This window comes from Balaenoptera acutorostrata, chromosome 10, assembly GCF_949987535.1.
Source record: "Balaenoptera acutorostrata chromosome 10, mBalAcu1.1, whole genome shotgun sequence".
NCBI classification, from domain to species: Eukaryota; Metazoa; Chordata; class Mammalia; order Artiodactyla; family Balaenopteridae; genus Balaenoptera; species Balaenoptera acutorostrata.
In genome coordinates, this window is record NC_080073.1 from 51,995,917 (window position 1) to 52,014,704 (window position 18,788).

The window sequence follows — 18,788 nt, forward strand, 5'->3', positions numbered from 1 at the left end:
CCTTAAGTATCATGCTGATCAAAACATATTTATCTAATTCTACAGATTCAATGCATTATTTTTTTCACTAAATTATTCACAAAAAAATGTTCACTAAGCATACATCACCGTATGAATGTATGTCTTCCTTTCAAATCCTCTGTTAACTACAAGTTACATACTTCTTAGCTATCCCATTTGTGATATACTAAATATCCTAAATCCAATAAAATAAATTCCCCTTCTAATTAATGTTACCTAATATTGATAATAATATTGAGAGTCTGGAAAATGTTCTTTCATATCAGTAAGGGTGACATACCAGCTGTATAGGAAGCAAGAAAGGACATGCAAATAAAAAGGTCAGACTGAATGTCAGTCCACACACTGCTTTAATCACTGTCTTTGTGGGGAAGAATGTGCTCCCTGACCTTGATTTTATACCGAAGGAAATCATGAAAATAAAAACTGTAATCACAGAGACCGGGGTTTGGGGAAGAGGCCACAGTGCTCCTTGCCAGCCAGGCTGCAGGCATCCGTTGCAAGAATCAGCGGGCTCAGCTGCTCAGGATCTACCAGCAAACAGAAAACCTCAGTCTAGTCTCCTGTTTTTGAAGCAAACTAGGTTTTGTTTTGTTTTGTTTTCAGAGCTTCAACTAAACCGCATATATTTTTTAATGGACCTGTTGGTGCTACTCGCCTGCCTAACAGTATATACGGCCAGAAGACCCTAGCCAGTCTGACCAGTCCCAACCGAGTTTCTCAGGGTAGTGATGTCCTAGCCTGAGTCAGGCTCACTGGCAGGTAGTCAGAGGGCTTGAGACGCAGGCTGCAGAAATATGCATTGCCAACTGGGGTGGATCCAGACATATGCCCATGTGGACAGCTGCCTCAGAAAGCAGATCGTGTGATCTGGAATTTGTTCTGGCACTACAGAGGAAGGGCTGTGAGGAGGACCATCTGATAATTCATAATACATGTTCGGGGACTTTTTCTGTAATCTTGTATTTCATAATAATTTCAAACTTACAGAAAAGTTGCAGCCAAAAAAAAAAAAAGAGAGAGAGAGTGAGAAAGTGATACAAAGAACTCCCATACACTCTTCATCTCAATCTACCATTTGTTAACCTTAAGCCACTTTTACTTTATTAGCCTCCCTCTCTTTCATTTGTCATTTTCTGAACCATTTGAGAGTAAGTTGCTGATGATACGCCCCTTTACCTCTAAACACTTCTCATTTCTCATGAAGACAGAGACATATCATCTTCTCCCAGGTCTCTTTCATTGAAGAAAAAAATCTATTTACATACACTATCATCTTTCCAACAGAGTTAACTTCACGAATAGTGAAACAAAAGATTATAAGAATCTAAGATGAAGTCTTTCTTTCTCTTCAGTTTTATATTTTCTATCTAGCAGCCATGTATTAAGAGAACATTATGTAGTATTTTAAACTGTTTTTCCCTTATGTTTACATCCTTAGGCCAAATAGTCTATTGAATGGGCTGAAAAAAGTCTGAATTATTAGAATGAAGTCAGGAAAATATGTCAAATACATGATTTTTAAACTTTTTGGACTTAAAGCTTTTTCTTGGTTTGGTGACTTTTAATTTTGTTATGATTTCTAACTTACAGAAAAGTTTCAAGATGAGTACAAAGATTGTTCATATATTCTTTACCCAGTTTGTTTACACTTTCCTGTATTAACTTTCTCATTATCTCCCTCTATATAAAAATGTATGTGTACATTTTTATACATATACATGTACAGCATGGTGACTATAGTTTTAAAAAAAGGAAAGAAAATTGAAAACATTATGCCCTCCGCTTCTAAATATTTCAGTGTCTATTTCCAAAGTACTAGGACATCCTCCTATAGAGGCACAGTACAATGATCAAAATCAGGAAGTGAAACATTGATGCAATACTATCATCTAATCCATATTAAAATTCATGCATTGTCCCAATATTGACCTTTATAGCTGTTTTTCCCACAATCCAGGGTCCAATCCAGGATCATGCATTGCATTTAATTGTCATGTCTCTTTAGTCTCCTTTAATTCGGAACAGTTCAACAACGCTTCTTTGTATTTTTGTGCTTCTTGACCTTGACACTTAAAAAAATTATTTTACCTAATATGCTAGCTTCACAAAAGAGATTCAAAATTGTGACTAGCTTTAAGTATCAATGTTAGTATAATTTGTGCTGGTCATTGAGCTATATTCTTATTGGGGATGAACAATATCCAAAGAACTCTTTCTTCCATGATTCTTCCAATACTGATTGATCAGTAGTTGTTATCATTTGCAGCTATTTTTCACCACTTAATTGATGTTTATTGGAAACTTTCTGAAATTGGCCAATAGCTTGGTTGTGTTTTACCGTATAATATAAATATAGTCATAAAAATAAAGGAATAGCTGGAAAAAATTTAAATATGATAAAATTGCAGCTAGTATGTATATGTTTTCATATACATGCTTTAAAAAGATCAGCAACAAGATCTATATGAGGAAAACTACAAAACTCTGATAAAAGAATCCAAAAAAGAACTAAACAAATGTAGAGATATTCCATGTTCATCAATAGGAAGATTCAATATTGTCAAGACGTTAGTTCAGCCCAACTTAATCTGTAGATTCAACACAATCTCAATAAAAATCCCAGCAAATTATATTGTAGATATCAACAAACTGATTCTAAAGTTCATATGAAGACAACCTTCAGAATGGGAGAAAATATTTGCAAATGAAGCAACTGACAAAGGATTAATCTCCAAAATATACAAGCAGCTCATGCAGCTCAATATCAAAAAAACAAACAACCCAATCCAAAAACGGACAGAAGACCTAAACAGACATTTCTCCAAAGAAGATATACAGACTGCCAACAAACACATGAAAGGATGCTCAACATCACTAATCATTAGAGAAATGCAAATCAAAACTACCATGAGGTATCACCTCACACCAGTCAGAATGGCCATCATAAAAATTCTACAAATAATAAATGCTGGAGAGGGTGTGGAGAAAAGGGAACCCTCTGGCACTGTTGGTGGGAATGTAAATAGATACAGCCACTATGGAGAACAGTATGGAGGTTCCTCAAAAAACTAAAAATAGAACTGCCATACGACACAGCAATCCCACTGTAGGGCATATACCCTGAGAAAACCGTAATTCAAAAAGAGTCATGTACCACAATGTTCATTGCAGCTCTATTTACAATAGCCAGGACATGGAAGCAACCTAAGTGTCCATCAACAGATGAATGGATAAAGAAGATGCGGCACATATATACAATAGAATATCACTCAGCCATAAAAAGAAATGAAATTGAGTTATTTGTAGTGAGGTGGATGGACCTAGAGACTGTCATACAGAGTGAAGTAAGTCAGAAAGAGAAAAAGAAATACTGTATGCTAACGCATATACATGGAATCTAAAAAAAAAAAAAGGTTCTGAAGAACTTAGGGGCAGGACAGGAATAAAATCGCAGACGTAGAGAATGGACTTGAGGACATGGGACGGGGGAGAGTAAGCTGGGACGAAGTGAGAGAGTGGCATAGACATATATACACTAACAAATGTAAAATAGATAGCTACCAGGAAGCAGCCGCGTAGCACAGAGAGATCAGCTCGGTTCTTTGTGTCCACCTAGAGGGGTGAGATAGGGAGGGTGGGAGGGAGACGCAAGAAGGAGGTGATATGGAGATATATGTATATGTATAGCTGATTCATTTTGTTATACAGCAGAAACTAACACACCATTGTAAAGCAATTATACTCCAATAAAGATGTTAAAAAAAATAAAGTTTATATGGAGAAGCAAAAGACTCAAAATGGCCAACAAAATATTAAAGGAAAAGAACAAAGTCAGAGGACTGACACTATGAAAGAATAGATCAGTGGATCAATAGATCAATGGAATGGAATAGAGAGCCCAGAAATATACCCACATAAATATAGTCAGCTGATCTTTGACAAAAGAGCAAAGACAATACAATGGAGAAAAGATAATCTTTTTCAACAAATGATGACAAGCAACTGGGTGTCCATATGCAAAAAAAAAAAAAAAAAATCCAGGCACAGAACTTAGGACCATCACAAAAAAATAAATCAAAATGGATCATAGAAATAAATGTAAAACTATAAAACTCCTAGAAGGTAACCAAGGAGAAAATCTGGATGACCTTGAGCATGGTGATAACATTTTTAGAAGCAACACCAAAGGCACAATCTATGAAAGAAATAATTGATAAATTGGGCCTCATTAAAATGAAAAACTTCTGCTCTGTGGAAGAAACTGTCAAGAGAATAAGAAGACAAGCCACAGACTGGGAGAAAATACTTGCAAAACACATGTCTGATAAAGGACTGTTATCCAAAATATACAAATTCTTAAAACTCAACAATAAGAAAACAACCTGATTTTAAAATGAGCAAAAGATTTGAATAGAAAGCTCACCAGATACCTCAGAGATGGCAAATAAAGGTATAAAAAGATGCTCCACATTGTATGTCATTAGGGAAATGCAAATTAAAACAACTGTGAGATAACACTACACACCTAAAACCCAAAACACTGACAACACCAAATGTTAGCGAGGATGTGGAGCAACAGGAATTATCATTCATTGCTAATGGGAATGCAAAATGGTACAGACCCTTTGGAAGACAGTCTGACGGTTTCTTTTGAAACTGAATACATCCTTACCATATGATCCAGCCATTGTACTACTTGGTATTTACCCAAATGAACTGAAAACTTATGTCTACACAAAAACCTGCACACAGATCTTTATAGCAGCTTTATTCATAATTGTCCAAACTTGGAAACAACCAAGATGTCTTTCAGTAGGTGAATGAATAATAAACTATGGTACATCTGGACAATGGGCAGTGTTCAACACTAAAAAGAAATGAGCTATAAAGCCATGAAAAGACATGGAGGAAACTTAAATGCGTATTACCACAAGAAAGAAGCCAGTTTGAAAAGGCTACATACTGTATGATTCCCAAAAACAATGGAGACAGTAAAAAGATCAGTGGTTGCCAGGGGTTGAGGCAAGGGAGGGATGATAGAGCACACAGGATTTTTAGGGCAGTGAAGCTTCTGTACCATACTATAATGGTGGATACATATCATTATACATTTGTCCAAACCCACAGAATGTTCAGCACCAAGAGTAAACCCCAGCATAAACTACGGTGATAATGAGGTGTCAATGTAGATCATGGATGGTAACAAATGTACAGCTCTGGTGGGGGATGTTGATAGTAGGCAAGCCTGTGTGTATGTGGAGGCCAGGTGTATATGGGAAATCTCTATACCTTCTACTCAATTTTGCTGTGAATCTAAAACTGCTCTACAAATTGTTCATTTAAAAGGAAAAAAAAGGGAATTTCCTAGTTGTCCAGTGGTTAGGACTCAGTACTCTCACTGCCAGGGGCCCCGGGTTCGATCCCTGGTCGGGGAACCAAGATCCTTTAAGTTGCGTGGCGCTGCCAAAAAATAAGAGGAAAAAAAAGCAGCAAATATAACTGAGTTTCCCTACTGAAGCATCTTTACTGTTGAGGGGAGAAGTGTTCACATTGGTCTTTTTAATGAAGGATCACCTGAACACATTTCTGTATGCCATTTTTTTTTTTTTTTTAAGAATTTTCTTTTTCTATTTATTTATTTATTTATTTATTTATTTATTTATTTATTTATTTATGGCTGTGTTGGGTCTTCGTTTCTGTGCGAGGGCTTTCTCTAGTTGCGGCAAGCGGGGGCCACTCCTCATCGCGGTGCGCGGGCCTCTCACTATCGCGGCCTCTCTTGTTGCGGAGCACAGGCTCCAGACGCGCAGGCTCAGTAATTGTGGCTCACGGGCCTAGTTGCTCCGCGGCATGTGGGATCTTCCCAGACCAGGGCTCGAACCCGTGTCCCATACATTGGCAGGCAGACTCTCAACCACTGCGCCACCAGGGAAGCCCTCTGTATGCCATTTTTAATGCCAACTTTCAAGTGGCTTGCTCGAGTGGCTCACCTCAGGGATACATTTACTCTCTTCACTAGGCTTTCACACAGCCAATGTATTACAATCTTTAATATTGAGGATGCAATTTCTCAGGAAGATCAAACTGAGATCAATCTCTGAGCATTCAGTCCTTTCTCAGCAATGGATGACTTTCTGTGCGCATCACAGACATATAAATAGATGGCATATCATGGGGCACATTTATAAACCACATCTAAACATTGTACCTGAACATGAAGAAATCCAAGGCAAAAAGCAACCAAAAAGTAGATTAGGAATCCTTTTCTTTTTTTGTCTTGCAGGATCTTAATTCCCCGTGACCAGGGATAAAACCTGGGCCCTGGCTGTGAAAGCTTCGAGTCCTAACCACTGGACCGCCAGGGAATTCCCAGGAATCCATCTTTTTCTTTCTTCTTCTTTTTTTTTTTTTTAATATTTATTTATTTGGCTGCGCCGGGTCTTAGTTGCCATATGGGGGATCTTCATTGTCGCTTGCAGGATCTTTAGTTGCTGCATGTGGGATCTAGTTCTCTGAACAGGGATCGAACCCGGGCCCCCTGCGCTGGGAGCGTAGAGTCTTAGCCACTGGACCACCAGGGAAGTCCTAGGAATCCATTTTTTTCTGTTTTCCAAGTTGAAATATCTTCCTTTCCAGTTTTGGGTATATGTTCATTGACTTTGCGGAAGGCTGGAAATGGTATCAGTTAGAAATTGCTCCAATTTCAGGGTTCACCCTTGATCATAATATCTAGCAGTAGCTGACAGTGATACCCGAAACATGGTGCCAGTCCTGGTGATCTGGAGCAGAGTTTTGGTCATTTCCTTTAGCAGAGATAACATCAGAAAATAAACCAAAACATAAAAATAAAAACCTGACTGTATATAAAACCTGATCTGCAGCTCAAGCTGTATAGAAATTCCTTTGTATGTCATCTGCTTCATGGATAACAACCTTTATAACTATTCATTATGAACATTATAAAATTCAGAATTGAATGAAGCTGAGAATCTGTTAAGAAAAAAACCATTAGATTGCTTTAAAAAAAAAAGACAACTAATGCCAAATAAATTATCATCTTTCCAAAGAATGAGAGGTAGCTATAATTCATTTAACAAATTAGTTAACGAACATGGCAGAGTTAACATGATAATCGTATTATTAAATTGGCTCCTGGGAATTTTCTAAGCGTTTTACATACAAGTCTTATGTCATTTAATTCTCATGAAAACACTATAAGTTTCGATTATTATCACCACGCTTCTATAGGTGAATAAATTGAAGCACAGATAATAAAAGTCACATAACTAATAAATAAGCCAGGGAAAGGACATTCAAAACTCTCACTGTCCCTGCTTACAGACAGTTCTATAAGTTTAGGTCCTGAATTTCTCTCCCTGATGGTTTTCCCTGGCAATGAGGGCATGCTGTGGAGTTAAGACCCCAAGAACAACCTTCAACCAAAGAGGTTCAGGAATTGATCAATAAATACCCCAACTTCCTTTTCTCTCTGTGAGACAATTCTAAGTATTCTGCACAGTCCCCAGAGGAACTGAGCTCTGGTTACTCCCTGTAGTAACTTACTCATTAATGTCCCCTTTCTGGGCTTTCTTTCCTTCCACGTCTCATTTTCCAACTCTCTCATCACCCTTGCAGGGATCACTTCATACATCAATGCCCCCGCCCCCAGCCCCAACCTACCGCTGCATAGCTATTCACTCTTAAGAGCTGGTTGTCACCATAGCCCCCTGGTAGGGTACACACTCATTTTACTGCTTTGGACAAAACATGAAATTTGTTATGGTGACTATATATTTCTCTTATTCCCCAAGTCTCCTGCTTTTCAGGCAGGTATGACACAGAGGGGATTTAAAGGAACCCATTTTTGAGACTCCCTGTTTCACTGTTAAGGTTTTCAGAGAAGCACCAGGTGCAGTCAGTAACTCTGCTCATGCCATTGCAAACTGCTGCTGGGAAGAAAAATATATAACAGAAGCCTGGACTGGGAACTTCTTGGGTTCTGGTTCTGCCTTTGTGCTTTCACCCAATTTTTTATTTTGTGCTTTCACCCAACTTACTTCTCCCATATTATGATTGTATATTATTTTATAAAACCACCTCATAAATGTACTTTGAAGTGCTTTTAGCTTCCTCAGTGCAGTTCAGTTATCAGAAGGATCTAGAGAAGATTGGCTTGGTCATATTCCATGCCTTGGGGAAAACGAAACCCAGTGCCTCTGTCAAGGCCGCTGTGAAATCCCTGCGGAGTTCCCGTCTCACAGCCGAGCTGGTGCTAGCTACCGCCCCTGAACGCTTGTTCTCCATTGTGCAACTTGGGGCTGTTCCTTCATCTCTACTTTTCAATCCATTCCTTAGTTTTTGTACCAAAAGCAGCTCCTATTTTCCCAAGGTTCAGAGTATGTAGCTGTCTACAATGACTGTTTAGGGAGCCACGCAAGCATCTTAAAAATCAAACGTCAGACACTCTGGTTCTCAGGAGTCTTTTGGCTACATGTGTTGTTTCTGTGCTCACTCCTCTCTCCTCTGCGTTTGCCCTCTCAGAAGAAAAAAGAAAACATAAAAAACAAATTCTTTCCATTTCCTCTGTAGAGCAATGCGACCTTCTCAAGCCCCTGCTTCCCAAAGCAGCTCTGAGCCTTCATCCAGGACGTTTATAGTTTCCTTTTTTAGATATAAATCTTTAGACTATCTGGTATTTGGTTTTGTTTAAGAATATTAAAAAAATTTTTTTTATTGTTTTGTATAAACAAACACAAGGAGGTAGGATATAGATTAGCAAAGGGATCAGAAAAGAAAAAAATCAACAAACTAAAAAAAACAAAGATTAACAGGAACATCTTGTTCAAAGTGAATCAAAGATGCCCTAAAAGACTGTGTTTGTTCCCAGGTTTGGGGAACACATAGCTACCCTGCTCAGAACCCCTCAGAATCTCCTCAGGTTACACCAGCAACCTTCTTCAAAGGATTGCCCCTGTGCTAGTGGAGCCACCTCCAATTGGAAGGTTAGAGATGCCTGGGAGTGCCCATTCCCCAAGGTGGCTGGTAGCCAACCACTGACTAGTGAACCAAGCCCAGCTCCCTAGCCTCAAGACTGCAGGAACTCAAGGTATAATTTATGCTCCAGAGCTCCCTACAGCATCAGACCAAGTCCAGCAATTCATCAAAAATTGTACCCTTTTCTGCTATGAGACTAGATATCAATTACAGAGGAAAAACTGTAAAAAATACAAACACATGGAGGCGAAACAATATGCTACTAAATAACCAAGAGATCACTGAAGAAATCAAAGAGGAAATTAAAAAATACCTAGAAACAAATGACAATGAAAACACAATGACCCAAAACCTATGGGATGCAGCAAAAGCAGTTCTAAGAGGGAAGTTTATAGCAATACAAGCCTACCTCAAGGAACAATAAAAATCTCAAAAAAACCAATCTAACCTTACACCTAAAGGAACTAGAGAAAGAAAAACAAACAAAACCCAAAGTTAGCAGAAGGAAAGAAATCATAAAGATCAGAGCAAAAATAAATGAAATAGAAACAAAGAAAACAATAGCAAAGATCAATAAAACTAAAAGCTGTTTCTTTGAGAAGATAAAATTGATAAACCATTAGCCAGACTTATCAAGAAAAAAAGGGAGAAGACTCAAATTGACAGAATTAGAAATAAAAAAGGGGAAGTAACAACTGACACTGCAAAAATACAAAGGATCATGAGAAATTACTACAAGCAGCTATATGCCAATAAGAGGGACAACCTGGAAGAAATGGACAAATTCTTAGAAAAGCACAACCTTCAGAGACTGAACCAGGAAAAAATAGAAAATATAAACAGACCAATCTCAAGCACTGAAATTGAAACTGTGATTAGAAATCTTCCAACAAACAAAAGCTCAAGACCAGATGGCTTCACAGGCGAACTCTATCAAACATTTAGAGAAGAGTTAACACCTATCCTCAAACTCTTCCAAAATATAGCAGAGGGAGGAACACTCCCAAACTCATTCTATGAGGCCACCATCACCTTGATACCAAAACAGAGAAAGATGTCACAAAAAAAGAAAACTATAGGCCAATATCACTGATGAACAAGATGCAAAAATCCTCAACAAAATACTAGCACACAGAATCCAACAGCACATTAAAAGGATCATACACCATGATCAAGGGGGGTTTATCCCAGGAATACAAGGATTCTTCAATATACACAAATCAATCAATGTGATACACCATATTAACAAATTGAAGGAGAAAAACCATATGATCATCTCAATAGATGGAGAAAAAGCTTTTGACAAAATTCAACACCCATTTATGATAAAAACTCTCCAGAAAGTAGGCATAGAGGGAACCTACCTCAACATGATAAAGGCCACATATGACAAACCCACAGCCAACATCGTTCTCAATGGTGGAAAACTGAAACCATTTCCTCTGAGATCAGGAACAAGGCAAGGTTGCCCACTCTCACCACTATTATTCAACATAGTTTTGGAAGTTTTAGCCACAGCAATCAGAGAAGAAAAAGAAATGAAAGGAATCCAAATCGGAAAAGAAGTAAAACTGTCACTGTTTGCAGATGACATGGTACTATGCATAGAGAATCCTAAAGATGCTACCAGAAAACTACTAGAGCTAATCAATGAATTTGGTAGAGTAGCAGGATACAAAATTAATGCACAGAAATCTCTTGCACTCCTATACACTAATGATGAAAAATGTGAAAGGGAAATTAAGGAAACCCTCCCATTTACCACTGTAACAAAAATAATAAAATACCTAGGAATAGACCTACCTAAGGGGACAAAAGACCTGTATGCAGAAAACTATAAGACACTGAAGAAAGAAATTAAAGATGATACAAATAGATGGAGAGATATACCATGTTCATGGATTGGAAGAATCAACACTGTGAAAATGACTATACTACCCAAAGCAGCCTACAGATTCAATGCAATCCGTATCAAACTACCAATGGCATTTTTCACAGAACTAGAACAAAAAATTTCACAATTTGTATGGAAACACAAAAGACCCCGAATAGTCAAAGCAATCTTGAGAAAGAACAGTGGAGCTGGAGGAATCAGGCTGCTTGACTTCAGACTATACTACAAAGCTACAGTAATCAAGACAGTATGGTATTGGCACAAAAAGAGAACTGTAGATCAATGGAACAGGATAGAAAGTCCAGAGATAAACCCATACATGCAAAGATAAGGTGATATGGTCACCTTATCTTTGATAAAGGAGGCAAGAGTATACAATGGAGAAAAGACAGTCTCTTCAATATGTGGTGCTGGGAAAACTGGACAGCTACATATAAACGAATGAAATTAGAACACTCCCTAACACCATACACAAAAATAAACTCAAAATGGATTAAAGACCTAAATGTAAGGCCAGACACTATAAAAATCTTAGAGGAAAACATTGGCAGAACACTGTATGACTTGCATCACAGCAAGATCCGTTTTGACCCACCTCCTAGAGAAATGGAAATAAAAACAAAAATAAACAAATCGGACCAAATGAAACTTCAAAGCTTTTGCACAGCAAAGGAAACCATAAACAAGACAAAAAGACAACCCTCCTAATGGGAGGAAATATTTGCAAACGAAGCAACTGACAGAGGATTAATTTCCAAAATATACAAGCAGCTCATGCAGCTCAATATCAAAAAAAAAAAAAAACCCAATCCAAAAATGGGCAGAAGACCTAAATAGAAATTTCTCTGAAGAAGAGATACAGATTGCCAACAAACACATGAAAAGATGCTCAACATCACTAATCATTAGAGAAATGCAAATCAAATCTACAATGAGGTATCACCTCACACCAGTCAGAATGGCCATCATAAAAATTCTACAAACAATAAATGCTGGAGAGGGTGTGGAGAAAAGGGAACCCTCTTTCACTATTTGTGGGAAAGTAAATTGATACAGCCACAATGGAGAACAGTATGGAGGTTCCTTAAAAAACTAAAAATAGAACTACCATATGACCCAGCAATCTCACTACTGGGCATATACCCTGAGAAAACCATAATTCAAAAAGAGTCATGTACCACAATGTTCATTGCAGCACTATTTACAATAGCCAGGACATGGACGCAACCTAAGTGTCCATCGACAGATGAATGAAGAAGATGTGGCACATATATACAATGGAATATTACTCAGCCATAAAAAGAAACGAAATTGAGTTATTTGTAGTGAGGTGGATGGGCCTAGAGTCTGTTATACAGAGTGAAGTTAAGTCAGAAAGAGAAAAACAAATACCGTATGCTAACACATATATATGAAATCTTAAAAAAAAATGGTTCTGATGAACCTAGGGGCAGGACAGGAATAAAGACACAGACAGAGGACTTGAGGATATGGAGAGGGGGAAGGGTAAGTGGGACGAAGTGAGAGAGTAGCACTGACATATATACACTACCAAATGTAAAAGAGATAGCTAGTGGGAAGCAGTTGCATAGCACAGGGAGATTAGCTTGGTGCTTTGTGACCACCTAGAAGGGTGGGATAGGGAGGGTGGGAGGGAGACAGAAGAGGGAGGAGACATGGGGATATATGTATACGTATAGCTGATTCACTTTGTTATACAGCAGAAACTAACACAACATTGTAAAGCAATTATACTCCAGTAAAGATGTTTAAAAAAAAAAAAAAGGAGAGAAAAACTGAAAAAAAAAAAAAAAAGAAAATCAACTCAAAGCAGCTGAAGCCAAGAAGGGAATTTATAGTTTAGTAAGTTTAAAGTCCAGGGTTGCAGCTGGCTTCATCTGTGGCTGTTTCCAGGGGTCAAATGATCACGCTCTCCACTTCTAGGGAAGGATCTTTCCACATGGCAATCAAAATGGTGGTCATGGTGAATTGTACAAATTGAAAAGTGTTCATTTTCCCTGTTACCTCTAGCAGAGACGGACCAGCTTTGCTCAAATCCATCTCTCATTCAATCACTGTGACCACGTGGGTAGGATGCAGTAAGTGATCACACCTTGATCAAGTGCCACACCTACATCTGGGAAGAAAGGAGCCTGTCACCACTCCACATCTCATACACCAATGCTTCCTGTTTTCCCAGCACTATAAAGTTTCCCATACACAGAACTGTAAGTGCTAAAACTGAGTCAGGGCAAACAAAAACAGTTGGTCCCTCTTCCCCATCACCCAAAAGAAAGGTGGTTGCAACCCAAAGGTGGATGGGAAAGGTTGTTAGGCAGAACAAATATATAGCTACCTACCACAGTGCACCACAGGGTTGAATTGCTTTGGTGTATGGGCAGATGGAACTCATTTCTGATCATTCCAGCTCCCTTATTCTCTTAAGACAGGGGTCCCCAACCCCCGGGCTGCGGACAGGTGCAGTCTGCGACCTGTTAGAAGCTGGGCGGCACAGCAGGTGAGCGGCAGGCAAGAGCGAGGCTTCATCTGCGGCTCCCCATCGCTTGCATTACCGCCTGGACACTCCTCCCCCAACCACCGCCGCCTCGTCCATGGAAAGATTGTCTTCCACCAAACTGGTCCCTGGTGCCAAAAAGGCTGGGGACCGCTGTCTTAAGATATTTACTTGTCAAAAGACTTTTTTTCAGTCACTGAAGAAAGCTGACTGATGATTTTTAGTTCACTGCCAATCTTTAAATTCTAACGTAGGGACTTCCCTGGCGGTCCAGTGGTTAAGACTTCGCGCTTCCACTGGAAGGGGTGCGGGTTCGATCCCTGGTCGGGGAACCAAGATCCCACACGCCAGTGGGGCATGGCAAAAAAAAAAAAAAAATTAAAAGCAAGTAAATAAATAAATAAATATAAAAAATCTAATGTAAATGAACCAGAAGTCTCAAACAACTCATAGTTCCACCATGAACTCTCCTAACTCAGACTTTATTTTTGCTCCAGTAGTCTTGTCACATGTAGTGAAAATATTAGCTTTACTTCGTAATTGTCATTTGAGAGTTTAGCTTTTTTATTTATTTATTTTTTATGGCTGTGTTGGGTCTTCGTTTCTGTGCGAGGGCTTCCTCTAGCTGCGGCAAGCGGGGGCCACTCTTCATTGTGGTGCGCGGGCCTATCACTATCGTGGCCTCTCTTGTTGCGGAGCACAGGCTCCAGACGCGCAGCCTCAGTAGTTGTGGCACACGGGCTTAGTTGCTCCGCGGCATGTGGGATCTTCCCAGACCAGGGCTCGAACCTGTGTCCCCTGCATTGGCAGGCAGATTCTCAACCACTGCGCCACCAGGGAAACCCCTGAGAGTTTAGCTTTTAAAATGCAAATTATTCATCTTTGTGAGCCACTTTTATTGATAAGGTGCACTTATAAAGGATTCATTCATTTAATCCAAGTTTTATTCTTTGTCATGGCATTTTCTTTCTTTCTTTTTTTATAAACAAAAATAACAATTCAATATTAAGTTAGAAAACTTTGACCAGCTGCTACTCCTGACTAAGCCAGTGTGCATCTGCATAGTAAAGAAAGCTTTCAAAATCAACATGTTCATTATAAATTTTATTCAAAAGAAGAAATGATCAAACCACTAATTTTTTTAAAGCAACATTTACTTCTTTACTAGCCCTTGAAAAATTACAAAAACAGATTATTTGCAAAAACGTGTTCTTGTAGCAGGAGACTTGATGTGGGTTACCACTTCTGGAGTTCCATCCATAATATATTTGGCTTCATCTCTGCATATTCCCATACTTTTATTTCCAGAAAATGCTGTGTGGTATTTGGTTGAAAATATTTTCATCAGTTATTTTACCAACACACATCTTCACAGACATCACCATTACAAATATAATAAACAATTTCCTAATCAATAACAACCGTGCATTCATTCAACTATAAGGAAAAGAACTGGATTACATATGACTTTTAAAAAAATCATACTCAGGTGTGTTTATTAACTGTGCTATTTTTATAAGAACACATTTTCCAGATTGGCAACCTCTTTTGACCTAAACAGATTTGGAAATATCTACCATGTAGCATGTCACCAATTTTTCATATTTTTAAAATAAACATCAGTTTCCAAGGTAATTAAAAAGTCAGTCTGGGAGCTTTATGAAATTTTTAATTGATGTGTGAATTTTATTGTAATGCTGTAGTCAGGGATTCTTTCTTTATGGTTAAAAAAAGTTTGCAAATTTGATTTTTAAATGTCACTTCAAATATAATGGTTCCAAGAAATTATTACTCAGTTTTCTCAAAAACCAGATACAAACCTTTAGTCTCATTCACGCATCCACAATAATAGAAATTTGTATTAAACATCTGATTATATCTGTCTACATTTTAGATGGACTTTGGCTTGTTAAAATGATGATTGGAATACATCACTGTCAAAATAAGCACAGGGAAATTTGGGTAGTTGTGAGCTGTCAGTAACTTGAATAATTTCAGGTTTTTCTGAATTTCTCCTGTTCTCACTGTTTCAAACTTACTATTTTTTTTTTCAAACTTACTATTAAAACTTGCTCCTTTTCACTATTGATTCCTGTTCCCATTTGAAAATACAATTATCAATATTTTAAAAGTGTTACAGTTAAAGATAGTGTGGTATCAGCTTCCAGAATAATCCCCATTCTTGCCTTCAGTTTTCATGCCCTAGTATTGTCCCCTCCCACATCTCTGTAAATAATAGGACTCTTGGAGAAATGATGGCGTGTGACTTCTGAGATGAGGCCATAAAAGACATTGTCACTTTCTCCGTGGTCTTGGATCTCTGACTTTGGAAAAAGTCTGCTGCCATGTCATGAAGACAATCAAGCAGCCCTATGGAGAAATTAATGCGGTGAGGAGCTGAGGCCTCCTGACCACAACTATGGGCATGAGCCACCTCGAAGGGAGATCCTCCAACCCTGTCAAGCCTTCAGATGACAGCAGCCCTGGCTGACGTCTTAAATGCAGCTTCCTGAAAGAGCCTGAGCAAAGACATCCAGCTAAGCTGCTCTCAAATTCCTGGCCACCAGAATCTGTGAGATATGAATATATATTGTTGTTTTCAACCATTAAATTGAGGTAATTTGTTACTCAGTAATTAATAACTAGTAAACACAATCAGGCAGAAACCAGAGTTTCAGAATACAAACTTTTTGGTGCTTTTTTTCTTAGAAAGCTCACTGCTAAATGAAATGAAAAAGTGCCACTTGTAACAAAATATCCAGTCAGAAGCAACTGAGCAGGAATTGATTTTATGGGAGTTAGTAGATCTTTTTTCTTTTTTTTTGTCACAAAAAAAATTAAAAACAGTCTTATAAGGTGGGAAATTTATTTTTGAAAATACTGGCTGGGTGTATTACATAAAGTATTACATAAAGTATTACATAAATAAATGCTTCTGTACTCCAGGGTCATAGTGGGAAGTTAGGAGAATTGAAGCCATTGGTGGTACAGTTGGGTAGAGCCTTCCTAATAGGCAGGGTGATGGAAACTCTGTAACTCTCAATTCATCTTGAAACTGATCCCCATTTTAACTCTTAGCCCCTTTCTTCAACAAAGCATTCTGCTCATTGGGAATCCAGTTTTGACTTTCTTATATTGGAAATTTATGAGAAAATATTTACTCATAAAAATAATTTTACAACAAATATTGCTGGGACAGGTAGGTCTATTTCATCATTACTTTCCAGAGCAACCTGTGAAGTTTTGTCTGATCTTTTTAGCTGGACTTCCTTAATACTTGTGTTTCATTTGTCTAGGGGTTAATTGTATGCCACCTAATATTGTATTTCAAATATTTACTACATTGATGGAATCTTTTTTTTAAAAAATTTTACTGAAGTATAGTTGATTTACAATGTTGTGTTAATTTTTGCCATACAGCAAAGTGATTCAGTTATACATATATATATATTCTTTCTCATATCTTTTCGTATCCACTTCTCAATGGATTTCATTTGATTTTTACCAAAAAATGAAAAAAAAGTCTTTGTGGTGGGTTATGGCATTTGATTTTACCTTACTTACAAGCTAATAACTTGGCCTTTTGCTGTTTCATAGATGCTAACAGAAGACCCAAGACTTCTGGATCAGAGAGAAAGGCCTTTTCTACTCATGGCAAAATACGCAGTGTAAGCTTCATGTGTGCAATGGTTCCCCTTTGCCTCCCAAATTTCCTAGGGTTGTGTTACAGGAGAGAAACAGAAGCTGGAGAATCCTCCATTTTAGAGCAAGCACTAAGTAAACCTGTTTTTTGTCTTGGAGGGAGACATTATTTCATCCCTCAAGGTTGCTCACTGAAAACATACCAGGTAAAGAGAGGCCACGAGACAAGCTGGTACCTGGGACCTGGGACCTGGGACCCCTTACTGCAGTGCTTGCACCTGGACAAATGTCTCCTTGAGCAACAAAATACAGAGAAACTGTGAGGGACTAAAAATAACTGTGCCCATGTGCAACTGGGGCAAATTACAGACAATAAGATACAAAAAGACCAAAAAACCCAACTGCTACTTCTGAAGAGCCAGGAGCAAAAACAGTGTGTCGGGAGAGAAAGCAGGGTACTGCACATGCCCCCTGCACACAACACCACCAAAGGGGTGGGCAGACCACCTAAGCCAACCCTCCAGCCCAACCCACGACATACCCCTACCCTCACCCCATATAAGGAACCTGCTCGCCCCCCTGGGGGAGCGAGCAAGGGCACCTGTTACTTGTTTTTGCTCCCTCCTGCTGCAGCAGGGGCCCCAATAAAGCCTTGCCTGATTTCTTGTATGGCCTCTTATCAATTTCTGTTGATTAAGGAAGGCCAAGAACCCTGGTTGGTAACAGGGCCTTGCTTTCTTGGCATACCCAACAAGACATATGTGAGACTTACGTAGGAGCCTCTCTGCCTACAGTCATTACTGATTTCCTTTATTTATTTATTTATGACTGCAGCACGTGGCTTGCGGGATCTTAGTTCCTTGACCAGGGATTGAACCCGAGCCATGGCAATGAAAGCGCCGAGTCCTAACCACTGGGCCACCAGGGAATTCCCCCTAATTTCCTTTATTTCGACGGAAACACTGGAGCTCAGAGAAGTTAACAGATAACTTAAGTTTACACAGCTAGTAATATCAGAACTTGAGTTTTCTAATTCTAAATTGGTGCTATTTTCAATAGACCTGCACTGTCTAATATATAAAACATTTTAATAACAATTTTCATTTTGATCACGGTTCTAAATAACATTTGAATATTAATAAAATATTAAATATAATACATAAAATTATTAAATATACAATGTAAGAAAACATCGCCTATAACTTTATTCAATCTTGTTTTAAAACATCATTAAATAAAATATGAAATATAATCTATATATTACTAAATATAACTTCACTTATTTTTTTTTACTTTTCAAACTGTGGCTACTAGAAAAAAATTAATCACATATATTAATATTTTATGGTCACATATGTATTATATTTCTATTGGATAGCCCTGCAATAGACTATAACTCTTTTATCCCTTATTTTCCTTTTAATTCTTTAGTCTTAACTTTTTTCCCCCAATTTTTATTAGTTTTAACATATAGTAAATACAACATGTACTAGTCTTAAGTGCACAACTTGTTGAATTGATACCTATGCATATACTGCAATGATCACTACTCAGGTCAAGATATAGAACATGTCCATCACTGCAGAAAGTTCTCTCAGGCCCTAGTCAATTTCCTAGTCAATACCCACCGACTCCCATTCTTTGTGATAACCCCTCTTCTAATTTTTATCACCATCAGTAAGTTTTCCCTGTATTAGAACTGTACGTAAACAGAATCAC

At 38.2% G+C, this 18,788-nt stretch overlaps 1 long non-coding RNA gene across 1 annotated transcript in view; it reads left to right on the plus strand.

Annotated features, from left to right (window-relative positions):
- LOC130709023 (uncharacterized) overlaps positions 1 to 17,736 on the plus strand; it is a 41,770-nt gene extending 24,034 nt beyond the window's left edge. The window contains exon 2 of the long non-coding RNA XR_009009437.1: positions 17,025 to 17,736. This is a non-coding gene — a long non-coding RNA (uncharacterized LOC130709023). The remainder of the gene's footprint in view (positions 1 to 17,024) is intronic.
- The last annotated feature ends 1,052 nt before the right edge of the window (positions 17,737 to 18,788 follow it).